The 14,562-nt window shown below is 39.5% G+C and overlaps 1 protein-coding gene across 2 annotated transcripts in view; it reads right to left on the bottom strand.

Moving 5' to 3' along the window:
• The window catches only part of RNF144B (ring finger protein 144B), a 133,855-nt gene extending 119,861 nt beyond the window's left edge, over positions 1-13,994 (bottom strand). The window contains exon 1 of one of the 2 annotated variants that reach the window (XM_032462558.1): positions 13,841-13,994. The gene's annotated coding sequence lies outside the window, so the exon portion shown is untranslated. Of the gene's footprint in view, positions 1-3,773; positions 3,920-13,840 lie in introns of those variants that run through there. The other variant, XM_014567329.2, reaches the window with a different exon arrangement.
• Positions 13,995-14,562: the final 568 nt, after the last annotated feature.

The following is a 14,562-nucleotide window of genomic DNA, read 5'->3' as shown; positions in this document are numbered from 1 at the left end:
AGACTATAAAGCAAGTCACTTGAACCCAAAATAAGTTATTCAGATCCTATGTTGTTAAATATATTGATCTGTGCCGTTAAGGAAGTTGAATTTGGGGCCTAATGAATGAAAAGCACCCTGGTTAGCTATTGATTAACTAAAGTAGATGGTCTCAACAAAACCTAAAATTAACTCTGCACTTTTCTCTTCCACAAATGATAGATTCCTCCATGGGATTTTTTCCCAACTATCCAATGTAACAAAAAGACTCTCTTGCTTTCCAGTTGTCTCCAGGAGCCTGCTTTACCTGACTGAAGAAGGAAACTTTTATCCTTGCATAAACCTCAAGATTTGTGAAACCATGTTTCAAAGTCATTAAAGATGACCAGAGTGGGAGGGAAGCCAAGTCATAAACTATACATGCTGTTAATCACTTCAGATATATGTGCATGTAAAATCAATTTAGTGGTTTTAAAAAAAGAAAGGAAAAAAAAATTATTTCCCTGACTAGAGCTAAGTCTTGGGCCCAGTGACACTGTACAAACCTCAGTGTGGCTTCCAGCACCAGACTCAGAAGCTCTTTTCAGCTTTAAGCATGACGTTAATCAATGGACCCAGAAGTCTGGTCTGCTCTCTGTTGCAGCTGTTTGCAACTAACTTGAATTATTATCATTAAAGAGCTTCTCCCAATTTCTGAACTCAAAACACAGTACAGAGCATTGTTCATTCATCCACATTATAGGGAAAACAGAGATTTGTTTTGAAAATAAAGGTCTACCTAAAGCCTCAAGTCATTATGTCAGAAACTAAATTGCAAGTTGATGGTAGTGAAATATGAGCTCAGAAAGAACTAGAGAAATAGAAGCATTAAGTCTTAAACTTTCTAACTGCCTGTGTTAACCAAGGCAGTCTTAAATTAGAAGCACTTTTCTTCCTTCCAAGGAAACTTTCATCCACTCAATAAAGGGGTTAGACAAGAGAGAGAGTTCTTTACCAGAACAGTGCATCAGATAACCCAGGAAACTTTTTCAAATACACATACCCATCCACACCTCAGACCTACTTCATCAGGTGGTGTGTATATTTTGAAAATGTTCCACAAAAGAATTCTGATCTATACTTTTAGTTTGTAAATCCTAAATCCCTGAGGTTCTTTCCAGCTTTAAGCACGACATTAATCAATGGAGCCAATCAGAAAAGAGCCCTCCAGAGTTGAATCAATAAGGCTCTGCAAGCAATAATGATTTATTGATGACATGGTGAGACTGTAGTAAAAAGAAAGGTGGCACCTGGTTTCCATCTTGCAGTTCAGTTGTTGAGAAAGCTTTACTATCAGATCTGCGTTTCACAGACAGCCTTGTACAGAGAAGGGGAGTAGGCTTTGGCCCAAGCTCAAATCCTTGCTTCTCCATTAGTAGCTGGGTAACTAAACCTGCACTAGTGACTGAACTGAAACCCTTGTGAGTCTCAGTTTTGCCATGTGTGAAATGGGAATAAGAATTCTTCTCTCACCTGTGCACAGTGCTGCACGCAGAGCTTAACACGTAATAGGTGCTGGGTAAATGTTACTTCCCAAAATCACACTGCCTTCTGCTTCTGTCTCCTCGTTTCTCTGAAGATAAGCCTCTTTCTGTGTTTTAAAAGGCTTTCTCTTTATAAAACTACTAAGACATTTTGATTCAAAGAGAAAACTGTACTCTTAATCATTCATGCCAATGACAGTAACATATAAGACAGATGAAATATCATCCCTAATAATCCACAAATTGCGGTTTACTTATTACTATTTCCCAAACCACAGACCTCACCTTAGTCATTTCTATTTGCAGGTTGAATCTACCACTTTTCTAAGTAGAAGACCTTGAGCAAGTCACTTCAACTTGTGGGCCTTGGTTGTGGAAAGTATGAATGTTAATAACTTCACCATCTACTTCACAGGGTTGTGTGAGATCCAACTGAAATAATGTATCACAAAGTTATTTAATGTGCATTTAATTTTGTGCAAATATAAAGGGAGGCTATTATACAGCAATTCTTAACAAACTTCCACCAGGCTTCTCAGATACGACAAATCTGACTTGATTTCACCCTCATTTTCTTCCTTCATCCCCGTATAAGGGAGATGGTAAAAAATACAAACAAGCAACAAACAAAAACACCAGCTAAATGTGAAGAAGGTATATGCCTGAAGAATAAGTTGATTTGTAACTGTAATATCACACACGAGTTCCAACGTCAATAATGGATTTCCCATTTGTTTTTCATAGGTGTATTTCACTTTAGTAACTCACATAACGAGGCTTTTTTATTTTCCACAACCTTCCTAATATATTCTCAGATAGGTCTGTGGATTTGTAGTTAAATATGCATATATAAGACTTTATATTTTTATATTTTCAAATAATACGAAAAGAAGAAAAGCAAACAGCAAAGGTACAATTTTCTAAAATGAGCAAATTTTAATATAGGGTGCTCTCTAAGCATACCAGAATGACTACAGACAACATAAAGAATATTGTAGCCCACAAGTCCTATTACAAGACTGGCCCATTTTGGTTTGGTTGATTTGGCAATGCCCCCTTAGATTCTTATATCACCTGACATGTGGTGCCATACATCTATTTTTTTCATTAAAAAATAGAATAAATTTTGTAAAATCCTTCAAAACTGTGGGTACATGAAACCACAATACGCTGCCAACAGAGGGTGGTGGGGTCCCAGGGTTTTGACTGACCTCTCTACAAGGCCACTTTGGGAATGTACCATTTCTGTTGTGCCTGAGTTGACTTTGACCATAGCCTAGCAATGAAGATCTTGCTGCTCACTCAGTATCTGTTGCCTAAGTCTGAGCTCCCCAGTCTAGCCACAGACCTAGGTTCCACAACTTTCTTCTTTCGACTAGCGATTTAACAAATCCTGATTCTGACATGCATCAAGTAAAAAAATTATGCATAGTAGTTTACTGTTCTGTTAGTAGTTTCTAGTTTTACTCATGTTTCAAAAAGCTTTACTTTATGCATTTTGAGTAATTTTGGTAAGTGCATATTTTAGACTTCCAAACTATAACATGTTAAGACTAAACTCATAAATGAAAATGTGAACTTGAATCATTCCAGTAAGTTTGTCACTTTATATTCACTAAGCAAATTGAGCTAAATAATAGTAATTAGTCCAACCAAATTAAAACGAATTATTCTGTACACCAGAAATTGACACATCATAACTGACTACACTTCAATAAAAATAAATTTATGAAATTAAATTTAAAACTATAATGATTAATTTGAATGATATTCAACAAGCTGGGAATAAAGTATAAAAGCCAGAACTAAATTTAACAGTAAGTATACAGTACCTGTTTTTTCATTGCACAGTTTCAGTAGGACATTAAAGAGAAGTTTCAAATGAAAGGTGGGATATACACCAGAGTCACAGACGGAAGGACTCAATACTGTCAATACATAAATTCTCCCCAAATGAATGTATAGATTCAATGTAATTCCAATCAACAATGGAATGAGGGTGGAGTGTAGATCACAAAGTGAACTTGTAGTCAAAGACTTGTAGTCAGTGAGGCACACTGAGCCAGTCTGGGAAGACCACTCCATCCCCACACCATACCTTCTCTGAGGACACATACAAGCTCTGGATAAATATAACCAATTATTTTAAATACATAGTTGGGCAGAAAGCAAGAAAGGGCACTCTCCCAGAAACAAAAAAAAAAACCTCAAAACCCACAACAGTGATTAGGAATTGAAGACCTAGTAGGAATAGGAGAATAGGATATTTACCTTAGAGTGTGGCGTTCACCTACTCTGTGGAGCTAGAAGTAAGCACCTTACATAAAGTCAGCGGGGTGGAATAACTAGAAAAACTCCATCCTCTTGGAAGGAAAGCAGTACAGAAGCACGCCACTGGTGCTGGGCTAATAATGGAAAGAGAGTCAGCAATGAGAAATCAGAGACTTATGCCTGCCCGAAGCACAAGGAAGGAGCTCAAACGCACTCTAACCACACACGATTGGAAACCAGATCTCAAACTGAGGACGCACGCAGACCTCGATGAAAGAAATATGAAACACCTCCACAACCCAGGACATGTGGAACTCACATGCTGAACGTGCAGTCCAAGGTGATAAGGCACACGAACAAGCAAACCAGCAAGGGAGACAGGGGACTAGCCGATAAATCAAAAAAGAGGGTTTACCACCAAAAGTACAGATAATAAGGGCACTCTGAGAAGTTTAATATTTTTTAAAATGTTGGGGAAGATAAAGGAGGAACGGAACATATAAGTGAATAAGACGTTATGAAGTACAAGAGCAAAATTTCAAGGATTTTGTGATAGAGACAAAAATTTTGACATAGAGATCTAGAATTTAAAATATCTTTATTTAAAAAAAAAAAAAAAAGGAGACCACTTCAATATAGTATATTATTGCTTAAATTTTTTCTTCTCAACTTTTGGTTAAAGGCCTAAGTGAGACTTTACCCGTAGTAAGCAGAGGCTTTAGGGAACATTCCAAGTCTCCACCAACCCTCCTGCACACCATGAAAACCTCTCAGAATGAGAAGATGTGTGGGGGTCAACTGAACTTGACACACCCCTTGGAGCAAAGACCCTGCACCCAACCCCCCACCACTGGTGGGCAGTGTGAGTAAGAAAGAGAAATCTGCTGCTGTAAACCACTGAGGTTTTAAGGTTGTTTGTTACAGTATACTATCAAAGCAAAAGCTGATGAGTGCAACCAGCTGAAGGGAGAATTAGCGAAATGAAAGATAAATCTGAAGAAAGTCTTGGGCATGATACAGAGAAACAATTTTAATGGAAAACATATGAAGTGAAGAGACATGAGGACAGAATAAGAATTTCCAGCATATGCTTGTAATAACACTGAGAGTTAGACTAGAGAAAATGGGAAATGTATGCATCTTCTGTAGCCATGAAACAACTTACCACAGACTTAGTATCTGCTCCAGGCTCCTAGTCACATGGACCCCTCACAACATGGCAGCTTGCTCCTTTCAAGCCAGCAGGAGAATCTCTCTCCAGTCTTATAAAACAGAACATAATCATGGGAGTAACTATCCCACCATCTTCCCAGGCTCCGGCCACACTCAAGGGGAGAGGATTTATAGAGGTGTATACCAGAAGGCGGAATCTGGAGACACATCTTAGAATTTTGCCTCCTACAGGGAAGACACCGTAACTGAAGATATAAAATGCCCCAGGTCCCACAACTGTTAGCACTTTTGCTCCTAACCACTGCACTAAGGGAACTGCACACAACATTGAGCAAAGTCCTACAATAGCATGGCCCTGGCCTCAGGATCCCCAGGGCACAGCAGGATTTCCTCTAGAGCCACTGAAGACTCATTCACGTCCCCATGCCAAGTCATCACCTTTCTTCTATCCTTGCAGGTCAATCTAACATTCTACCTCTGGGTCCAAAGTTCCACTTCTATGGAATAAACCACACTTGTTCTTTGTCAATGTAATTACTCTGTGTGCAACTCACATATTTTTCAAGTTGTCTTTTCAACTTTTAGGAACACATTAATAGAAACATTACTTAGATTGTCCTCTTGTCACTCCTTTACCATTAAAAGACTTAGATTGAATAGCATTGCAAATGCTGGGAATATAATATGAAAGCTAATAGTTTAAAGTCCTTTTTAAATTTCTAAAAGCTGAAAAGTGACAGCCATTAGCATTCTTGTTTATTCTAGAGTTTATTGGCTTATGGGCATTATCTTTATTGTTTTATAGGAACACATACTTTTTTTTTAATTGATCAATGGCAGAATACAAATGGTGAACAATTCATCTTAGCTGTTTATTGCTTCTGTGATTCTCTGGAAACAGAAGGGGGAAAATGTCTTATGTGCTTATTACACAAAAGCAGTATCTCAGATCATTTCCCCAGCTGTGGAACAGATTGGAAGCCTCATCTTAAAAATTACCTAATGTATATCTTAATTGATTAGTTAAAATTCTCTGAGCATGATTTTAAGAAATGAAAATAGTTATTGTGACATTCCTGTGAGTAAATTTGATTCCTATAATAACCATATCTGCCCTTCCCTTCCACCCTCTTGCCAATTATGCTTCATTGAAAAACTACAAATGGTGTCATATGTGTGACCCTTATAATGAACAAGCAGGGCTCATGGGGATGTAATCAGAAAATGACTTTATCTGTTTCCTCCACTGCCTCTTTAAGTTTATTATGTGGGGCTGGTTCTTCCTTGTCCTTGGATGAAATTCAGGACAGTTGCCATGACTTTCCTTTTTTTTTTTTTTTCTACTCTCAAATATCTTTCTTTTTAATTTTTTATGTTTCTTTTTTACTGAAGAATAGTCCATTTACAATGCATTAATTCCTGGTATACTGCACAGTGATTTATGTATTCATTTATGTATATTCCTTTTCATAATCTTTTTCACTATAAGGCCATTATGAGGTATTGAATATAGTTCCCTGGGCTATACAGCTGGATCCTGTTATCTGTCATGACTCTTCTAATCAGTCTTAAATAATGAAGACTTTTCAAGTCACTCTAAGTCCAAAAAATCAATCACAGTTCTGTAATTAATGTGTCCAATCTAATACAGCACTCAAACTCTCCCAACTTGATGTAAAGTTAAACGTCTCCCTCCTACAGGTAAGTATGGCCTCGTGTATTGGGAAAGGTGAATAAAGATTCTTCTCTCTTCAGCCATATGCTAATTTAGGTTACCCCCCACTTTCTAATACAAAAGTAGGGCTGAGGTGGGGGAAGAGGAGGCAGCAGGAAAATTCTTCGACTGATACAGATGTAATGATTTAATGCTGGTCATCTATGAGTGTTCAAAGCTTACTTAAAAAGTTTGTTTTTATTGAAGTATACTTGATTTACAATGTTTCAGGTGCACAGCCAAAGTGATCAGTTATACAGATATATAAATACATATTCATTTTCATATTCTTTTTCATTATAGGTTAGTACAAGATATTAAATATAGTTTCCCTGCACTACACAGTAAGTCCTTACTGTTTATCTATTTATATATAACAGTGTGTATCTGTTAATCCCATACTCCTAATTTATCCCTCCCCTGCTTCTTCTCTGGTTACCATAAGTCTGTTTTGTATGACTGTGAGTCTGTTTGTTTTGTAAATAAGTTCATTTGTACTATTTTTTTAGATTCCACATATAAGTGATATCATATACTATTTGTCTTTATTTGTCTGACTTTCTTTACTTAGTAGGATAATCTCTAGGTCCATCCATGTTGCTACAAATGGCATTGTTTCATTCTTTTTTATGGCTGAGTAGTATTCCACTATATAAATATACCATATCTTCTTTATCCATTCATCAGTTTATGGACACTTAAAAAGCTTACTTTTTCTTTTGATCCAGGGATAGGATGGTGATGAAGATAATGAAAAGTACAGAGATGGAGAACCTTAACTCCATCCCCATCACTGGGTATCTTTCACCTACAGATCCCTTCTTGCAGATGGTTACTTATGGCTCTCTTCTCAGTTTACCCTACTAGGGTCCAGGTGGTCCTCTTACACACGACCTGAGGTGACCCCGGCTAGCTCACTCTGTAGCATGGTGATCTACCCTTGGTCTCTGAGGAACAAGCCATGCACTTTGTGCTCTATCAAACTATACAACAATACAGCTACGTCTCTTTCACTTCACCATCAGAGGAGCTAGCCAGCCCATCTCCTATCCTTTGGATTTCTCAGGCATGAGTCTCTATATCTCCAAATCTGCAGGGATATACATTACACTCTCAAATGATCTGCATAAAACCCCCTTCTTTAGATTTGAGTTGAGAGGCAGGCATCACACATCCTTCTCTCTGTGGCGAGGATGAGAGACTTGAATCCACCACCAACTCTAAAAAATCGTCTTCTAATGATTATTTTCTTGGCCTCTTCAACCTGTTTTATTGTCTGGAAATTTTAAAATGTGGGGAGGAGGGTATACCTCAGTAGTAGAGTGCATGCCTAGCATGCATGAGGTCCTGGGTTCAATCCCCAGTACCTCCATTAAAAAAAAGTAATTCTTCCAAATGGAAAATAAATGATTTCAGGGTTTATTAATAATAATAAATTTGATTTTATAATCCTAGATTATATCAACACAAAACAAAAACTAGGAAATGGTGAAACTGGAGAGAGGGAGTAAATGTGTCAGATTTCTCATCTTATAAGAAGAAAGTTTATTAATACCATTTCTTCCTGGCATTGATTAGGGAAGACAAGCTCATATATATATTTAAAAAAAAAAAGAATATTAAAATGAACAAATGCATGTGTATGTATGACTGAAACATTATGCTGTACCCCAGAAATTGACACAACATTGTAAACTGACTATACTTCAATAAAAAGAATGCAAATAAAAATACCAAACAGAAACCTTAAAGGCAGCAAGAGTTGAATTTTTAAGATATGATCTATACTTTTTAATCTACCAGAAGAAAAGTGAGCAAATAAAATACAGTCCAGATAGCTAAAGAAAAATGTTAACTAACATGGGCAATTCCTATGATCTATTGTTAAAAAAATTTTAATAAAAAGAATGCATGGAAAAAAATCTTAATTCTGTAACAACATTCATACATATGTATGTTCACATGCATAATTTTAAAAGTAGAAAAGTTATGCCAGAATGTTAGATGTGCTTATCTCTGGGGGTGAGATGAGAGGTAATTCTGACAGTCCTCTACATTTTCCAAAACCAAAATGTAAAAATTAGTCCATCGTCTGACATGCTCCTTAACCTTTCTTAATAAGCCTATTTAAAATTTAAATATATTTACACACAAATTGATATTCAATACCCCAAATACTCTTACCTCTTTCTGCTCACATGGTTTCCAAAAAAACATTTAAATAGTGATAAGGTACTAAAGTATGCAACTGGAGAATATTATTTTAAAAAGGAAAAAAATCTGGATTAATTAAATACTATGGGAAAGAAGTATCAAGTTACAAGAACTTGCTTGAAGATGCAAAGCAAAATTTCATCATGCACTTCCGCACTCTCCAGGAGGGGGTGCAGGTGAGGAAGGGGGCAAACAGGACCTGACATGCGGGCACCAACATCCCCAGTCTGCAGACCTGGAAGCTGGGCTGTGCCAATGTTATGGCCAAGACAGTTGCTATTTGTACTAAACCTAGCTGCAGAGCCTTTAAAGCGTTTGCAAAAATTTTCTATTAACCAGTTAACACAGAGAATAATGTCTGCCTTTGGGGATATGGAAGAAACTGCAATGGAAGAATGCGGGTAACATAGAGAGGAAGCCTTGCACCGGGGCAAAGACTCTCTCCTGGGGCAGAAGTTTCAGGGTTACAATTGAAGGAGACAACTCTTCACCTCTTTATGTAAGGTTGAATGGTAACCGACTGGAATAAATAACAAAGGCCCAAAGAAGCTGAATAAAATATAAACTCATGAAACCAAAGGTAAAACTTCTATTGCTTAATAGTTCTATTTGTGTCAGATTCAGTAAGAAATATTCTTTATGGGGCAGTGACTCTCAACCCTCTCAGACTAATGCTCATTTTTGCAACAAATATTTTGTAGGTTACCCCTTTACTATCTTGGAATGAAATTCATAAAAAATATAGCCTAATTACATCCATATTTTCAAAACCAAACAAATATAACATCCTAACTATAACATCAAGGAGCCATAAAAGAAAGTAAATTTAATAAAGTAATACATATTTTAATTTATAACTGCTCTGGCAGGACAACACTAGAAGACAGAATTTCTAAAAAAAAAAAAAACCTTGAAGAAAACAGTACCATGAAAAAGAGAATCACTTGTAGAGAGCAATGGAGAGAGTGGCAAATTAGTTATATAATCTGAATCACCAAATTTTCACAAAGTTCTTAAGTCTATTCTTAAAGATATCTTGATTTTTGAGGATTAATTCTACTTTAGAACACATTTTAAATGTGGTCATTGTCTTTAATCATTAAATCAACATGAACTGTTGAGCTCCACACACTAAACACATCTAAGCTAAAATATAAAAACATACAAAGACTTTATAAAGCCTTTGCAGAATTAGGAAATGTACCAGCTATCCCCAAACGAGCTATCGTCTATGGATTCCATCAACATCTTGCCATCGTTAGGGATGCAATGTGCGATGTTGAATGGGGTGTGTGTACTTGGTCAGGATGCTTAACTCCTCTGAATTACAGATCTTTATAAAGGGGATAGTAACAGCCATCTGTCAAGGCTGTGAAGGTATTTTTTATGTATGAAAAGTACCTCAGTAAATAAATGGTAGCGAGTTGGAGCACTAGCAAGAATACTCCCCTAGACTCCATATGGTTTCTTAAAATTGGATCCAAATCTTCTGGGCCTATATACCAGGATAAATTCTTCTGTCAATCCTCGACCCTAGGAACTTGGGAAGATAAGTCTTTAAGACAGAAGATCTTGAAACGCAGAAATATTAAGAAGTGGGACTTCCAAATATCAAGTCTTACATAAGCAGGGTTTTAAGGGCTGGAAATTCCAATGATTGTTTCTACTATTTCAGATAAAAACTCTAGGGAGGGGTCTGAAGGCTAACCATTTCTGAACGATTTGCTGACTTAGTATGTCATGCTCTTCGCACACCCCACCACTTTACTCTCCTCTCTTTATACTCATCTCTCTTAGTGAACTTTTCTCCTGTCAGTCAGTTGAAAGAGTCCCCGCCCAAAGTAATGAAAAACATAGGATGCTAGTTTACAATAGTTCACCGCCTTTGTAAATGACCTACATTGCCCTTAAGGTCACACTTTGAGTATCGTTGGCAATCTAGCTGAGATTTGCAGCTTACTTTGCTGCCATTCCTACATCATTGATCATAAATTCATTCCAAATGAGCAAAATCCTCACTACCACAAGAACTAGAAAGAGTATGAAATTTAATGTCTATGAAAAGAATATGAAATTTAACGTCTATTCTCAAAGTTTGGATTGTGGCTACAATTGCGTTAATACTCATCCATAGAGAGAAATGATTAGAATCTAGATGACTTCTAAAATGCTTTCCAGTTTTAAGACTCTCTGCCTATTATACTTGTATCACTGGGAAATTAACATAGCACGATTAAATAAGGCAATATGTGATCTGGCTGCCCTGAGTCTCCTCTTTGTGGCTAAAGGTATTTCTTAGAATACTGAACTAAAAATGTAACTGCATTCTGCAACCCATGCAAACATGTTCTAATTGATGGGAGGGGAAAAAAATTCAATCCAGAGTGCCAGCAATTCCTCTCTGAGCTAGCGTGGCAGGGGGAGTGTGGGGTCAGTGAAGCATCAAGTTACAGACCAAATTAAAGGTCTGGAGAAGAGTGGCAGGGTCTAATCATCCACCGTCTGAGGCTGCCAGAATTGGATCTACCACCCTTACTCGGCTCACAAAGAATTGCTCTGCGGATGCTAAGCACACAGACGAGCTTCAAACATCTTTTATTAAAAAGGCCTTCAGTTCCAAATAGATCTTTATGGAATTATTTCCTTGAAGTTTCTAGTTCTGTCATATTAAAATTTCCATGAAAAAGTAATCAAAACCTAATGCTTACAGTGTTCTGCCACAAAGAAAAATATTGTGGGTTTTCATGCCTATTAAAAACATGTGCTATATATATACACACACACACACACACATACACACACATAATTATGGAAGTCCCAGACCCAGTGTATACACATATACTCAAAAACCTTAGGAAAATAATAATAGTTTTGCCTAAGCCAACAAAATTCATAACATGATGTTGTACTCTGTCCGTAACCCCCCTCATTAAGCCAGTGCTTTGAAAAGGTCAGCAAGCAATGAGTATTTCTGCACATTTTGTGTCACAGGCTGCAAATGCTAGATCTATAGGGATGAATTAAGGTCACTTTTAAAATTCAAACAGTATTTTCTGGACTCGGTTGGCTGAATCGTGCGTATCTGCACTATTTTTCCTAGGGAAAAGTTAATTTTAGAAAGGAGAGAAAGTTTGCCAGGAAAACCATTACATTGGCTCAATACCTAGACAGTGACTCTAAAAGTTCAAAATGCTTTACAGGCGGTCTCCTTCTTGTCCTTAACATCCTTGAAAGCAAGTATCAAATACCATCCCGGTTTCATAACAAGCCTCCCATTTTATAAAAAGTTATATGATTTACTATTACACCGACTTTATGGTAGTTTTAGGTTTTTTTGTTTGTTTTTCTGGGGGTTAGTAATTAGGTTTATTTATTTATGTTTTTAGTGGAGGTACTGGGGATTGAACCCAGGACTTCCTGGGTGCTAAGCATGTGCTCTAGCACTTGAGCTATACTCTCCCCACCCCTACTTTATGGGTTTTTTTTTTTTAAATTAGTCCTTCACCTCAGTTTTTTCAAAAGTCAGACAAATAAAAATCTTTATTTTCCCTGATAGTTACACTCAGAGTCTGTTAGGTACTTAGAATAGTCCAGGTATAGATATACATGAAAAGCAGCAGACCTGTATCTACAACAAAGTTCAAGATGGAGAAACAACACTTGTGTCAATTCAAATACAATATAATTTACACTCTTAACCAATTCAGGGTAGAAGAGATTGGTTCAAGTAATTAGGAGTGTAAACAGGACCTAAATCAATTTCTACGATTAATTCCTCTTTGGGTTCCTAGAGCTATGGTCTATTTAGGTCTTCATCCTTAAAATAAGCAACACTTGAAAACGGCAGTGGTCACTGACAGAAAGTCAGTCAATGCAAGCACAGTGGAGGAAGGTTTTCTCATTCCCGGGAGAATAGGCCTCAGTCTTTTCTAATTGCCAGAGTGCTTGTGAAGGAATTCTTACATCTTAAAAGTTGATATCTCAAAGATAGCGCTTTAACAAGGGCTCTCGGGGGTGCAGGATTTCTCTCCAGTCTACATCTGACTTTCAAACGAACGTATTACCCCTCCCCTCCCAAAATTGCCATCTTAAAACCAGTGACACCACCGCAAATTCATCGACCTTGAAGGGAACCAGCTTTCACTCCGTTTTTATTCTCTACTCACACTACTATTTCCATGTGATGTTCACCAACAGTTGGGAGCCCCCTCTCCTTCCCACGAGGACCTTAGACATGTTGAAGTAATTACGAGGAAAGAACGCATCACAATCACCTGGAGTGCTTTTTAAACACACACGCCTGCGCGCGCGCACGCACACGTCCCAGATTTCTAAATCAGGCTCTCGGAGCCCAAGTAGGAGCTACTGCTTTAAGCTGTGGTAAAGTTCTAGCACCACAGTCACCCAGAAAACCTTGTAAACTTATCACAGTGTTTCATTTTCTGGAAAACTAAACCCCAAAGTACCTCAATCACTGGTGCAGATACAAAAGATAAGACGGTTACACCTACCTTGACCACGGCTTACTATCCTAAAGTTAAGATAGTAACAAAAGGTGGGGGGATGTTTTGGGAGGAGAGAAGTGATACCCCAGCCTGGAAATCATCGCAGACTCCAGGGGAAAACGGTGCGTCGGTGTTTGCGCCACACACCTGGAGAGGGTGGGCGAGCTCCCGCCTCCTCTTCCACCCTCCGGCCGGGGGCGCGGGGTTTCGGGCGCTGCCCGGGGCAAGGGGGGAAAGTGAGGGGTGAGGGCGGAGAGGAGACGGGGGTCCCGGGGACCGCGGCGGGTTGGAGTCCCAGCGGGCCGCCCGCCCGGGGCTCAGCCCGGCGCCGAGGAGCCCGGGGAGGGGTCGAGGGAGGGAGAGAGGGAGCAAGAGGTGACAGCCTGAGGAGGCCGAGCCGGCACCTGGCACCGCGAGCCCGCAGCCCCGGGGCGAGGGCGGCACCCCGCGCCCCTCCTTACCGTGCGCGCGAGGTCGGAGCCAGGAGCCGGGAGACCAGGCGGGCAGGGCTCCCGCAGGGCGTGCGCTTCCCGGGGTCCGCTGTCAGCCTCCCCGGGCAGCAGCTTCACGTAGCAGGCATGCGGGTCTCCTAGCTACCAGCCCTCCGGCGCGCCTCCGGCCCCCTCCCCCGGCGCTCGCCCCGGGAGCTGCAGCCCCCTCCCCTCCCGCGGCCCTTCGCGCGCTCCCCTTCTCCCCCTGCTGTTTATTCCGGAGAGCGGTGGCCCCTCTCCTGAGCCCTCCCTCCCCCCGCGCGTGCACGCACACGCCTCCCCCAGAAACGCGCTCTCTCTAAGAAGCAGGCAGCAAACCAACAGAGTCCTTGAAATTCTGGGGCCGGGCGATTTCAGAAAAACCCTTTTAAAACCTTTGATCTGCCCAATGAGGTTCAAGGCAAGGCACCACTTCATTCATCCCCTGCCTCCGTCCTCATTTGTTTTTATCACAACGTCACTCAACCGTTGATATTCATGTTGAGTGCTCTGAGAATCTCCGGCCAGCCATTTAAATTTTTCCAAAATAGCCCCTTCCATTTAATGGTTTTAAAAATGTGGACGTCCCCTCTAGTTAAACTTAGGTTGCCAGCACTTTAGAATGGCCCCGGGAGGGATATGTTTAGCTGTACAAGACAGGACAGATCTCTTCCGCTATCTTGGTAGACACCTGTCACCTGTCAGGGCCCCGA

This window comes from Camelus ferus, chromosome 20, assembly GCF_009834535.1.
Source record: "Camelus ferus isolate YT-003-E chromosome 20, BCGSAC_Cfer_1.0, whole genome shotgun sequence".
NCBI classification, from domain to species: Eukaryota; Metazoa; Chordata; class Mammalia; order Artiodactyla; family Camelidae; genus Camelus; species Camelus ferus.
Note: the sequence above shows the minus strand (reverse complement) of the source record. Positions and strands in the feature narration are given on the sequence as shown.